Genomic DNA, 13,377 nt, shown 5'->3' on the forward strand with positions numbered 1-13,377 from the left:
GTAAAGTTCCTCTATAATTTAGGTGCAGTGAAAACGTATGCTCTGGTTTTGTCATCTACTACTTCTTGTGCAAATGATTATACATTGCTATAAATTGCATGCATCCCTGGGCTATTTAAATTGGTGACAAGCATTCATCTTGTGTTTTGTAATGTACACTTTGAGATAACCACAGAACCACAGGACAAAGCTAGAAGTAAGAGGCAGAATATGCAAAATGCTGGACATATCAATTCCATCTTAACCTGTACACACATGCTGGAATCTCACTTAGGGCATAGTCTACCCAGTGTGTACCACATTGAAATGAGCAAAAGTGGTACAAGAGGGCTACAAGCTCTGGTATTCATTTCATTTGGGCAGGAGAGCTTCCCAAGGAATTGGGTTAATAACACCTATGAAATATTGCAGATCCATGATAAATTCATGTAATTTTAAAAAGTAAAGTGTGTGGTTTTTTCCCCAAAGAGTTGAGTGCCCTGTTTCTGAAATGACTGAGAGCTACACGTTTGGTGAAGGATGATAGTTCACTGGTAGAATGATGTGTTTTCTGTGCAATTCTTGGCATCTCTGGATAGGGCTGGGAAAACTCAAGACTCCTGCCTGAAACCCAGGAAAGCTACTTCATGCTAATGTAGACAGTACTGAGCTAGATGGAGCAATGGTCTGACTCAGTATAAAGCAAACTCTTGTTGTTTGCTGTGATGGAGACATGCAATGTGATCTAGTCACAGGAATATTTCATTTTTAATACTTTTGCTTTGAGGAATGTTTACATGCTGAGAATGGGATGCAGGTTTCACAAGAATGTTTTAAATTTAGCATGTTCCAAATCACAGTCATGGTAGGCACACAGTTAGCATATGGCTTTCCTTTAAAGTGTTTTTTGGCCTTGATCGAGACTCTTGACAGGTCACGTACTTTTTCTGGTCTCCAGACCCTGACCTGAGGTTTCAAAGAGCAGGAAGGGTTCATGTGCAGTCTGTAGCCCAGGCATACGAATGAATGAAAATGTCATAAGAAAATGTCATCTGCAGCTTCTTCTCACTCTTGCTTATTCAAAAAGTTAATAAACTGAACTAGAGTGAAACAAAATAAAAAAATTCCTTCCAGTAGCACCTTAGAGTGAGTGAGTGAGTTGTACGGATAGTGCAGCCTTTGGTTGAGATTTTGGTTTCTTTGTGCTTGTATGCAAAGAAGATATTTATTTATTTATTTATTTATTTATTTATTTATTTATTTATACATACATACATACATACATACATACCCCACCCATCTGGCTGGGTTTCCCAGGAATGTATTTATCAGAGACTGCAGATTAGCTTCAATAGAACAAAGAGGGAGAGGATCCCTGTTGCGTTTTTAAAATAGCTACTTGCTTGATCACCTGTGGCAAACAGGAATTGCTTGTAGGTGACCAAAATTGTGGGCTACTCACTTTTATGGGCTTCTTCGCAAAGCTGCTGTGTCTAATCTTGTAATCTTAACCCTGTCTACTCAGAAGTAAGTCCTATAGGGCTTACTCCTGGGTAAGTGGGGTTAGGAGTGCATCTTACATTGTTAATCCCTTTTCTGCTGCAATATACTTGTGTAGATAAAGTTATAAATGCTCGCTTAAAAAACTGTCAAGGACCAACAACATACAGGAAGCATGAAATTCCAGGCTTTGCTATGCCTCTCCTCTTTCCATGCTTGCTCACTGCCTGGGTACCAATGGGGGATGTCAACAGCATGGGAGCCAAGAGGGGGAAACAAGTGGGGAGGTATCAACACGCCAAGGGGAACCTTGGCATTAAGAAAAGTCCGTTAGGAGAAATAATACCCCAGTACCCCAGAGCACCCTGACTGGCTAGAACCTGGAGAAGAAACACTTTTTTTTTTTAGGAAGAGAAGGTGCATAGCAATATTCTATTGCAGCTCTTCCTCATCTGTGCAAGATTGTTCTTTTGATGATCATGATGGCTGCGGCACTGCTTGGCCAAGCTGATGATAGAAGAAGAAGAAGAGTTTGGATTTGATATCCCGCCTTTCACTCCCTTTAAGGAGTCTCAAAGCGGCTAACATTCTCCTTTCCCTTCCTCCCCCACAACAAACACTCTGTGAGGTGAGTGGGGCTGAGAGACTTCACAGAAGTGTGACTGGCCCAAGGTCACCCAGCAGCTGCATGTGGAGGAGCGGAGACGCGAACCCGGTTCCCCAGATTAGAGACTACCGCTCTTAACCACTACACCACACTGGCTAGCATCATGTTCACCTGTGTAGAGAATGAAACATTTTGTAATCCAGTCTCCATGGGAGGAAGGAAGAGTGGATATCCCCCTTTCCGTTTCACTGCTGTTCTGTGGGTTCCTTCAGCTCTGTGCTCAGCTCGCTCTCCTTCAGATCTAAACTGAGAATTTCTAAAATTATTTTCAATAATGAGCCGTTTACAGTTGGTGCTTCCCCCCCCCTCCTCCTCCTCAGAAGTTTCCAGCTTGAAAGAGCTTATATATGCATTCATTAAAACAGTGGGTAAAAAGAAGCTTCAGACTTTTGAAAACCGGGGGGGGGGGTCTGGGGGTCCCCAAGTTTGTATCAGTATTTTTTTTTGTTTCAATGGATGTTTGTAATGTTAAAAAATACGAAGAAAAAAAATAAAAAAGGAGCTTCAGACAGGATTTACCCACCCTCCTATTATTTTATCAATGCACACATGTACATGTGCACCTCAGTTAAATCACATCACAGAAAGGAATCTTGGGGGCGCTTGTGTGACGTGACCACATCAAGGCTCCTTTTCATCCTGTGTTTTAAGGAATTTCACATATGTGCTAATGTGCATTGGCAATCTGTAAGGGAGGGGGAGTAAGAAAGGCAAGCTGTACATGAGCAGATAAAGCCAATAATAATAATAATAATAATAATATCGGATGAGGTCATGCTGCAAACAAGATGAGGACATTCAGAAGATCAAAACCCAACAAAACGTGCACATGGGCCAATTTCATCAGCATCACTCCTGGGCCATTGCTTGAAGTTGGTGGAGCACTTGCAAGAAGTCCCAGGTTCAGTTCCCGGCGTCTCCAGGAAGGACTGAGAAAGAGCTGCTTGTGGGCTTCCCAGATGCTGAACTGGATAGACCTTACGTCTGAAAGAGCAGGATGCTGGTGTACTTCCTTCTCTGCCTGCAACCTTGGAGAGCTGCTGCCAGTCAAGGAGTACAGTAGGGAGCTAGATGGACTGTTTGTCTGACTTGAGCCAAGGCAGCTCCCTATATTCCTGATATTTGTGCATGTGTATTTCTCATGACAATTTATTTATTGTTTCCAGGTCCCTGGGTGGCTAGGTGCCCAAAGAACATGGTGCTATGCAGGAATGATTGTGTGGGTGAAGGAGGCTGAAAGAGCAGAGGTGCAGCTAGCAAATTGCCAGTGTCCACTTGTAATTTGCAATAAGCAGTAGTTTATTAAAGAGTAATAGCGACCAGAAGAGAGGAACTCTTTATTTTCTTAGGCAGCCTTTGCTGCCACAGCCCAGTGCAACATCCGAGTGTCTTTAAAAAACTGCAACTTACCTTGGAATTATCTGCAGCATGCTGCAGTTTTAGTTTAGCTTTCTTTCTTTTTCCTGGAGAGGTTATACAGCGACTTTGAAAGAGCCTACAGATGGAGGAAGTCTGTGTACGTTTGTACAATTTATAGAGCTGAGTTGCTGATGGCAGCGTAAAAGCAAGCCTTTGAGTGCCACTATGGATTTCCTAGCCAATCAAAACTAAATTAGGAAACAAAGATTATTAAAAAGTCTTCTGTGCATGTAATTCTAGCATAACATTATGAGTTGGACCTTAAATGTTTTCCTTGGAGATTTTCGGCGTCATTAATGCAGCAAGCCTTTCATTACCAGTAGGCTCGCATTGCTAAAAAATTAGGGAAATAAAGGGCTCTCTGGTGTAGTTAGCAGTGCCATGATTATGTTTACTGAAATAATTAAACCATCGGATTCCATTCATCAGACTAGTTTATAAGGCAAGAAGTGAAATGAATCTGGGGTTTCATTTGGAAATGCCCTAATATATGCATGGATGCCTAAGGACAACAAATCAATACAGCACTGCAGCAGCAATATCAAGAACAAATCTGGTATGGAAGGTTGGTAGCTGGTAATTTATCATGAAGGGGAAAATAACCCATTCAGATTGTATACCTCCCTCTTTTTTCCCCCTTCCTTTCTTGATGAAAATAGGGGGGTGGTGGTGAATATCTTCATGTTTTTTATGAATGAAGGTTATGTGACCTCTAAACACTGCATTTCCTTTGGTTGTGGTTCATTTTATTATGGTTGCGTTTTGATGCTCATGCTTTTTTAAAAGGTATATGAATCCACCATGAGTATTTTGAAAGGTAGTGTAATATTAGTAAAATGGCACTGTTTCCCACATGGGTCATGGGCAGTGTTAGATATATAGGCTAGGCGCCCAATGGCTCCTTAAACCAAAGTCGCCAAAATGGAATGTCTAGTTGTCATTTGGGGCCAGACAGCTCTAAAGTCTTATTTTTCAATGCGGCTTTTTGGTTCTGATTGTGCAGAACCAGAATATAATGCATAGAATTCTATAGGATGTGTTGCTAGTGTGTGAAAACAGTCAAGATCCAAGGATCCCCAGGCATGCACCTCCTGGCACCTGGGCATATTCACTTGGTTGCAAGTGGCTGATAGCCAGGTGCATAATGTTCCTGGTGCCTGGTGAATTTCAAATGCTGGCTGCAAGTAGCTAGCCTTGCCTAGGGTGTGAAATAGCCTGGCACAGCACTGGTGGCAGAGCTTCTTCCTTGCATACAGAAGGTCCCAGGTTCAATCCCTTGGCAACTCTAGGTGTGGCCAGGAATGTCTGCTATCTGAAACCCTGGATAACTTCTGCCAATCATTGCAGACTATACAGAACTAGGTAGGAAGACAATTGATCTATGTTCCTACACCCCACCTTTTTCCATGGTAGGACTCCAGCTAGCATACATAGCATTCCTAGATGCTTCTCTCCAATACAGACCTCTTTAGCTTCAGCAAGGTTATTGTATGCGCACCTTGTGTTTCCTCATAATTCCCATCATGGGGAGAAGGCTCCATGCCAAGGTCTGCATGCACCTCTATGGATGGAAAGATAATGCTTTTCAGAGCATCACACTTCATAGCCCCATGAGATCTGCATGGTGGAGAGAAGGGGTACATATCACTTCTTTATGCAAATAGGAGCAATGCAAATAGGAGTAAGTTTATATGTAGGTTGCAGGCATACAGTTGCAGGTTGAGAGTGGATCTGGGAAGGGATCAAGGGGAATGAGTGCATTGAATGAAATCATCTGAATCTTTTTTTTCAAAGTCCTATGCAAATGCACATTCAAAATGTCATTCTTTCTGGCCCAGCTAGAATACTGAATGAATATGTTTATAGTGATAAATACTATGCATGTTCTGTATGTCTGTGTTGGAGTTTTCATAGGCTATTTGTAGTGGCACACTTTTTGGTCTCATTGAAGGAATATAAATGCTCCTAATATCGCTAAACCCTCCGTGATGGCTTGCTGTGGGATGCCTGTTTCTTTTGCACCCCGACGGGAAGAGCAGCAAAAAAGAATATATCTTTCATGAATCAAAATTAAAAAGCCACATTCCAGGAAAAACAGATTCTAATGTCATTCATTAATCCACTTAAAAGCATGCCTGTAAATTATTAACAGGATTATGCCATGATGAATTTGACTGTAAATCTGTTTTCTAAAAGCAAGGTTTTTGGTTTTATTTTGCTCCGTTTTCAAGTGAGAGAAAATGCAACTAAAAGAGTCCCCCCCCCCCCGCCCCTCTGGATCACATAAACACATTTTTAAAGTGAAGTCAGGATTTTATAAACAAATATGCTACTTGAGTAGTTGGACACCATATTGCTGAAATCTTACAACAGTTATGTAAAATAAAATGGTTTTTAATAGAAACATCTTCTGGGGAAGCGCTTTGCATAGTGACTCATGAGTTCACTCATTCATAGATGATTCCATAGGCAGGAAACCCTGATCCAGATATCTATTTTTCAGTGCATGGTGTCTTCTAATCCTAACCATAGAAGGGCTATTAATAATACTTCAGCATTCTAAGCCTGGTGTGGGCAGCTGGTTAACTACCAGCCTGATGGGTGAATGATGAACTTGCCTTTGTTCATTCATTTTTATTTTATTTTTAGCCGTTCTGTGGAGAATAATGGTATAGCCAGTGAACAGCCCTTACAAACCCTTGGGCTCATCAGCCAATGCCCAATTTATCAGGTTGCTGGCGCTGGGCTGCTCATGAGGGAGGATGTCTTGCTGATAGTGTTCTTAACCTGGGGAAAGGGGGGGTACCTTTATTTATTAAGGAAATACCATTATTTCCTTAAACAAGGGGCGGGGAGCTTTGCTGCTGATTCAGGTGACAGTGCAGGTGCCGTCCAAGCAGAATGATGGTACTGCCATATACTGCAGACTGGCCCAATGTGTGAATGATAATTTTAAGATTAATTTTATTATTTGCCCCATCCGTCTGACTGGGTTGCCCCAGCCACTCTGTCCTGAGAAAAAGCAAGGTGGGGGACCCACAAAACCACCAATAATGGCAGTTGCCCCTCCCCTGTCAAAAATGAGCAAAAATCGGACGAGGTGCCAAAAATGCTTCTCCCTATCTGCGGGTTGCAAATGGCACTACAGAGGTTTGTGAGTGTGTGTGTGTGTGTGTGTGTGAGAGAGAGAGAGAGAGAGAGAGAGAGAGAGAGAGAGAGAGAGAGAGAGAGAGAGAGATTTGGTCTCTGCTAAGTAAATGAACTATCCATGCTGGGATCACATCATTCTAGTCCCTTGACAGCCATATGGAGGCCAGAGTGGCTATTGTGAATGACAAAAATGACTAACCCTGATCTAAGCAATTGATTGGTCAGCAATCCATTGCATTGTCCAGATCTGGAATTTAGCTGAAGTTGGTTTCAAACTAGCCAAATGACCCCCCCTTTTTTTTGGTGTATTTGTTAATAAGAACCACATCAGGCATGCCTATGGAGACAATACTTGTGTCCAGTTTTCCTAACTGATCTTTGTACACAGCCCCAGAAGCTGGTGTGAAGGACAATCCATGCACAGCAGATAATTGTGTGCAAGGGTCAACATCCGGATAGAGACAGCTGGTCCATGCTTTGGTTGCCTTTTCTCCACCGATGGTTGGTCAATTCATCCTTCTCACACCATACTGTTTTAAAGGAAAGCTGAAATTCCTGAAAGAAAGAGAGAAATCTTGCGCCTTGCAAATAAATCAAGTTAGCAACTGGACAGTTTAGCTAGGGGAGCATCAGCTCCCAACCTTCATACAGTATTTTACTTTGAAAAATTGGCAGAAATCCTAGATGCTTTATCTAATGGAGTGAAGCAGAGAAAGCTTGGGATAGAAAAATGTTAGTCTCTTAAGAGCAAAAGGTTCTGCAATATCCCCAGGCAGAAATATCCATAAACACATCATCTCTTAAGGTTATATTTTTAGTACTACTTCTTTTTTTTGTCTCCAGAATTTAATAAATCCACATGGGAACAGTCACTTGGCAGTGACACTGTCTTGATATTTAAGTCCTGACAGTGTGAATGTAATTATAGAGAGAGGCCTTTGAATGAATTTTAATAACATGTATGCCCTACGAAGAGGATAGTTTCTTGCACTTTTTGGTTATTAATCTCCTTCTTTTACTTGGGTGCTCAGTGACTTTCAGTCTGCAGGGGATAGTCTGAAGTCCAGTTCTGCACATACCTAAGCAGATAAGTAATTTTATATCAGATCACAAATCTATAGATCTCAGCATGGCGAAAGATATAGAAGAGGTAGTTAAAGAAGAAGAAATACATGAAGCCTACATGGTAACTAGGGTTGCTTTGTAGGGCTGGGGAATAGCTGGGCTTCAGCTTCGGGATATATCACCAGCTTAAACATGTGTAAGTATCAGCAACCTATTATGGTTTAATAATCACAGGGCAGCACCAGTTTAAAAAGACTTGAGACTCTATAAAGCAGTATGCTAATGCAGAGACAAATCATCAGTTTTGCTGATAGAAAAACTCACCCATTCAGAAAATGAATCTGCTCAAAATAAATATGATACATATTTTTGTCCTGTCTGAAAAAAGGAGTCAAATTATACCAAATGCTTCTATTATCTGAGTGAATACCTGCTTATTTCTAATCAGTTTTATGATCATCCTCGGTAGATTTTTTTTAGCGGTAGGAAGCTCTTCATTCTTCCAAAAAAAAAAAAAAGGCAGGAAGACTTAAACAAGCAATGAACTTTTCCACTATTGAAGAAAGAAACAGAGCCTTCTACTTTTGTTGACCATCTTGATATTCCAAATAGAAAAGTAGTGTATACTCGTGTGTATATTTGGTGGGATTACTGCTCTTTTATAATGTACTTTGATCAGAATATGCAGATTGGTTTTTCATTCTTGTCCGAAACCATTCAAGATGTTGCTCTTGGCCTACAGAACCCTGCATAACTCAGGGCTCTCTTTACCGGGGATGCTATCTCTTTTCCTAAATCCCATTATGATCCGTAAGATCACCTCTAAAATCAACACACCTGCACATTTTACAGCTTTCCTGTAACAGCTCTGTCCTCCATTACGGAAACAGAAGCTGCCACCAACAAAATTGTGCTGCCCACGTCTTCATCTGGGTCTCTTGTACCACCATGTGGACTGGAGACTATTTCATCAGTCTGATTTGAGGAGCAAAGAAGCTGCAAGCTTTTCTCCAGGAACCTGCAGATAAACATGTCACTTAAGGCAGGAGTTGGTAAGCTTTTTGGACCAGTGAGCACATTTGAATTTTGAGAGAGTGCTGGGGTGCCAGTCACAAAATGGCTGCCATGGTGGTAAGGTGGGGCATAGCACAAAATTAGAGAGAATGTTGTAATGGTGCAGCTTTCCCCATAATTGTATTTCTATAAAGAAGGCTGATCGCTGAAGAATTGATGCTTTTGAATTATAGTGCTGGAGGAGACTCTTGAGAGTCCCATGGACTGCAAGAAGATTAAACCTATCCATTCTGAAAGAAATCAGCCCTGAGTGCTCACTGGAAGGACAGATCCTGAAGCTGAGGCTCCAATACTTTGGCCACCTCATGAGAAGAGAAGACACCCTGGAAAAGACCCTGATGTTGGGAAAGGTGGAGGGCACAAGGAGAAGGGGATGACAGAGGATGAGATGGTTGGACAGTGTTCTCGAAGCGACCAGCATGAGTTTGACCAAACTGCGGGAAGCAGTGGAAGACAGGAGTGCCTAGCGTGCTCTGGTCCATGGGGTCACGAAGATCTCACCTGATCTTAGATGAACCCAGAACAGGAAAGATGCCTCCTGGTTTCTAGGGGGAAAGGAAGGGGAAACTATGGAGATTCCAGTGGCTAGAAAAGAACACAGAAGCAGGAAGAGTGCACTAAAAGGGAGGGGGAAATAGCACATCTTCAAGACACCAGGAATTCCTATTTGCTAGTGTGCAAACAACTCATGTATCTATCACAGCTCTGACTTCATTCATTGGTGAAATACTGACAGGCAGGAGCAGCCAGGCTGACTCACTTCACAGGAATTGCTTAACTTGAGGGCTAGAGGCTTAACTTTCTTTAATAAAAAAGAAAGAAAGCTGAGAGTCTTGGGCCCCTGTCCAGGGCTGACAATAAAGACTTTAGTGGCAGGGCACCCATGTGTGCCAGGTTGTCGATCCCAGTTTAGTAAGTTGGTGATCCCAGCTTTAGTATGTTGGGTGAATCTGGCCCATGTCAAGCATTCTGCTGGTGTTTTGAATCCATGGTAGTCATCGTAGTAGTTAGAGGTATGCAAAACCTGTTCCTGTAGTCTGTGCATGTTTCTACCTTGCCATGCTGATGTTACATTTACCTGTAACAGTGGGCATGTAGTTTTTACATTGGAACTAGAAAAAATATGAACATTTGCAGATACCCTAATGGAAAACTCTGAATAACTTTGCTGTGGCAATGTCACCATCATATTCTCAGAGTTTTAACTTGCAACCGCCTATCCCCACCCCCACCCCACCCCCACCCTGCTGCCAATATATGTCTTTGTGATATTTCTTTAGACATCTTTGCCTATACAGATTTCTAATTTGCATGCAAAAAAACACAAACAGCAGCTACTTTTAATTACATGTTCCTTTATTCCAAGAGGCAGAAGGTAAGCCTTTTTATAAGTAGGTAGTTAAAAAAGCATTAGAAAGGACGCTTTATGATGAGAAGAGCATTTCCGTACAAATAAGGGTGGTGCTTTCTAACATTTGAATGTTTTAAACTCTTTTTATCTGTAAAACTGTTGAGAGCCATCATCCAAACTGATTTTTTAAAAGTTGGGGTTTTTTAACACCTGATTGTAGGAATCTTTCTTCTGGTGACTATTAGCAGTTGAGCTGCTCATGGCTGACATTTACAGAGGACTGAAGTGGCGGGGGAAGAAAAGAAAAATCTAAACAGCAAGCTACTAAGGGAGGGGGAAATGATTCATTTTTTGAAATGTATCATGTGTTCAACCGCAGAGGGAGAAATACAGATTGCTGTTCTTGTAACAGATCAGAAGAATAAGATTTCGTGTGAAATCAACCCCTATGTTTCTTGTACCTTTCTCCACCTCCCTCCATGCTGATGTTCACAACTCTTTTCGCCAAATGTAAGGATGCGATTTTTAGTATTAGAGAGTCAAAACATCATTGCAAAATGGCATGCGTCCTATCTGCACCTAAATCCACACCACATTGCCTATTCAAAAGCAGAGAGATCTCACTAAGCAATACCCAGATGTAAAACATGGTTTATGCTGTACCATCAGTGGGAATAGTTACTTTACAGAGCTGCCCCTGAGGGCATTAACACTCTAAATGCAGGGAGGCAATAGAGAGATAGGAGAAGGGAAGTGATGGGATCAATGGGAGCAAATGCAGTTATACATACTGAGGCTTCATTGCAGCTAGGAACATGGCTCAAAGGGTTAAGCTCAGCGCCTTGTGTAGAAGACTTTATTGGAGGAGTATTTTTGTTATTGGCTTAATTCAGGCATCCCCAACCTTTGGCCCTCCAGATGTTTTGGACTACAATTCCCATCATCCCTGACCACTGGTCCTGTTAGATAGGGATCATGGGAGTTGTAGGCCAAAACATCTGGAGGGCCGCAGGTTGGGGATGCCTGGCTTAGTTCCACGTCGTCGTGCATGTCCTCCTCTTGGGATAAACTGCAGTCTCTGGGTTTGACCATTGTGGGTTTTTCAGCATCCCTAACTAGAACCACCCTTCATTTCTATCTTCGTAGGGGTGGGGGAGAGACCTTCCCACTGTTTTTGTAATCATATAAAACTGGTAAGCAGAAATAAATAGTTCAGATAACCCAACTGCAAAACTTTGGTTATGTGTCCCTGGGTCTTGTCTGTCCGTCCAAGCTATTCTTTTTGGGGGATCCTAGGCTCCCCCCTTGGCCTCATGTTTCACAGAACAGAGATAGCATCACTAGCGCAGTAAAAGCAAACAGATTCATACTTATTTAGGAATATCAGACCAAATGTCGAATCTTCTTCGACATTTGAGTATCGGCACCTGGAACTCTCTGGTGTGTTTATTTATGATGTGCATGCTACTGCAGAAATGCACCTATGCAATCTGTTTTGTGAATCACGGTTCTGTGACCTTGTAAATAATGCAAAAAGGAAACGCACCCCAACAAACGGAAGGCATAATGAAGAAAAACGAGGTGTGTGTGAACATACAACCTCTTGTAATACATATATTGTACAAAACCATTTAATGAAAAATAGTGCCAATTAAAAAAACAAGCAACATGTATCTCTAATTGTAGCATGATTTGCTCATACGACATTTGCTTTATTTTAACCAAACACATCCGTGCACACACACACACACACAATTTCCCATACCTCCCTTTTATCAATCTTGTAGAACAGATTAAACACAAGCATCCTTTGGATTCCCAGCTGGAAACCAAGGATCTGGAACATATCACTCACTCATCCTGACATTTTTATTACTTTTCAAAAGTGTCAAGGTTTAATTGTTTCTTGGATTGAGATTGGCAGTTTAGCTTCTTCCCAGCTAGTCCTTTGTTGTGCTTTTAACTGCTGACCTTGCTTTTTGGTGAAAAAATCCTCGGACTTTTCAACGTCGTTTGTAGTAGCTCTTCCAATGTGCAAAATGAGTTGTTGTGCTTGGTGCTGCTCTATACTGTCATGCTGGTTCGACTTTAGCTGTGAAATAGTTTTCGATTTAACTTATTATACGCCACCTCTGTAGGATGGGGTGACTAGGAAATAAACCAATCAACTAATGAAGGAAGATGAGTAACTATGAGGCATGGCCTGGGGCAGCAATAGCCAACATGGTGCCCTCTAGATGCTGTTGGACTACAGCTCCCATCATTTTCTGCCAGCGTGGTCAATGGGGTGGGATGATGGGAGTTGTAGTTTAGCAGCACTGTGGTTATTTTTAAAATTTGTATACCGCCCTATACCCGCAGGTCTCAGGGTGGTTGGCAGCATAAGATCACAACACAGGATATGGTGGACCTCTCCTTCCATGGAGGTTTTTAACCAGAGGTTGGATGGCCATCTCTCATGGATGCTTTAGCTGAGATGCCTGCATTTCAGGGTGTTGGACTAGATGACCCTTCCAACTTTGTGATTCTGTGATTATACACTGACTGGCAGTGGCTCTCCAGGGTATCAGACAGCACACATTCCTAACCCCACCTGGAGAGGCCAAGGATTGAAACTGGGACCTGCATCCAAGGCAGATATCTGCATGCAAGGCAGATGTCTGCTCCTGAGCTACATCTGCCCCACTGAAGTATGCTATTACTATTATTCTTATTCTTATTCTGTAGTTACAAAAAGTTGGAGCCATTTGTGAGCACCAAACTATCACTCCAATGAGCACATGCACCAATGGCTTCAGTAACTGGAAGCAGCTGTACATGTGGGGATGTCATTGTGGTGCGGTCGCAGTAGCGGAGTTGGTTTCACACTCTTGCCACTGTGCCTACACCACACTGACCTCCCTGCCATCTCTCCCCTTTCCCCCTTAGTAACCTGCACTGACCTGGTGTTGGGAAGCCAGGGTAGGCAGCCCAGCCACACCCCATCTTGATTTGGGTTACGACCAGGGGTTGTAACCACTTGTCCTCGGCAAAATATACAACTGTCATTTCACACGACTGCCTGAAACACTACAGTTGCACCAAACATGCATTACACAGTGGGTGTCGTCGTCATTACCATTATGCTACTTTTCCTTCAAGAAGGTGAAGGAGAATGTGGTTCCCTCTTCAA

General features: G+C 42.3%; 1 protein-coding gene across 10 annotated transcripts in view; it reads left to right on the forward strand.

Moving 5' to 3' along the window:
• NTNG1 (netrin G1) overlaps positions 1-13,377 on the forward strand; it is a 212,569-nt gene that overhangs the window by 9,306 nt on the left and 189,886 nt on the right. The gene's annotated exons all lie outside the window — the stretch shown is intronic.

This window comes from Podarcis melisellensis (assembly GCF_964234715.1).
Source record: "Podarcis melisellensis genome assembly, chromosome: 6".
Lineage (NCBI taxonomy): Eukaryota > Metazoa > Chordata > Lepidosauria > Squamata > Lacertidae > Podarcis > Podarcis melisellensis.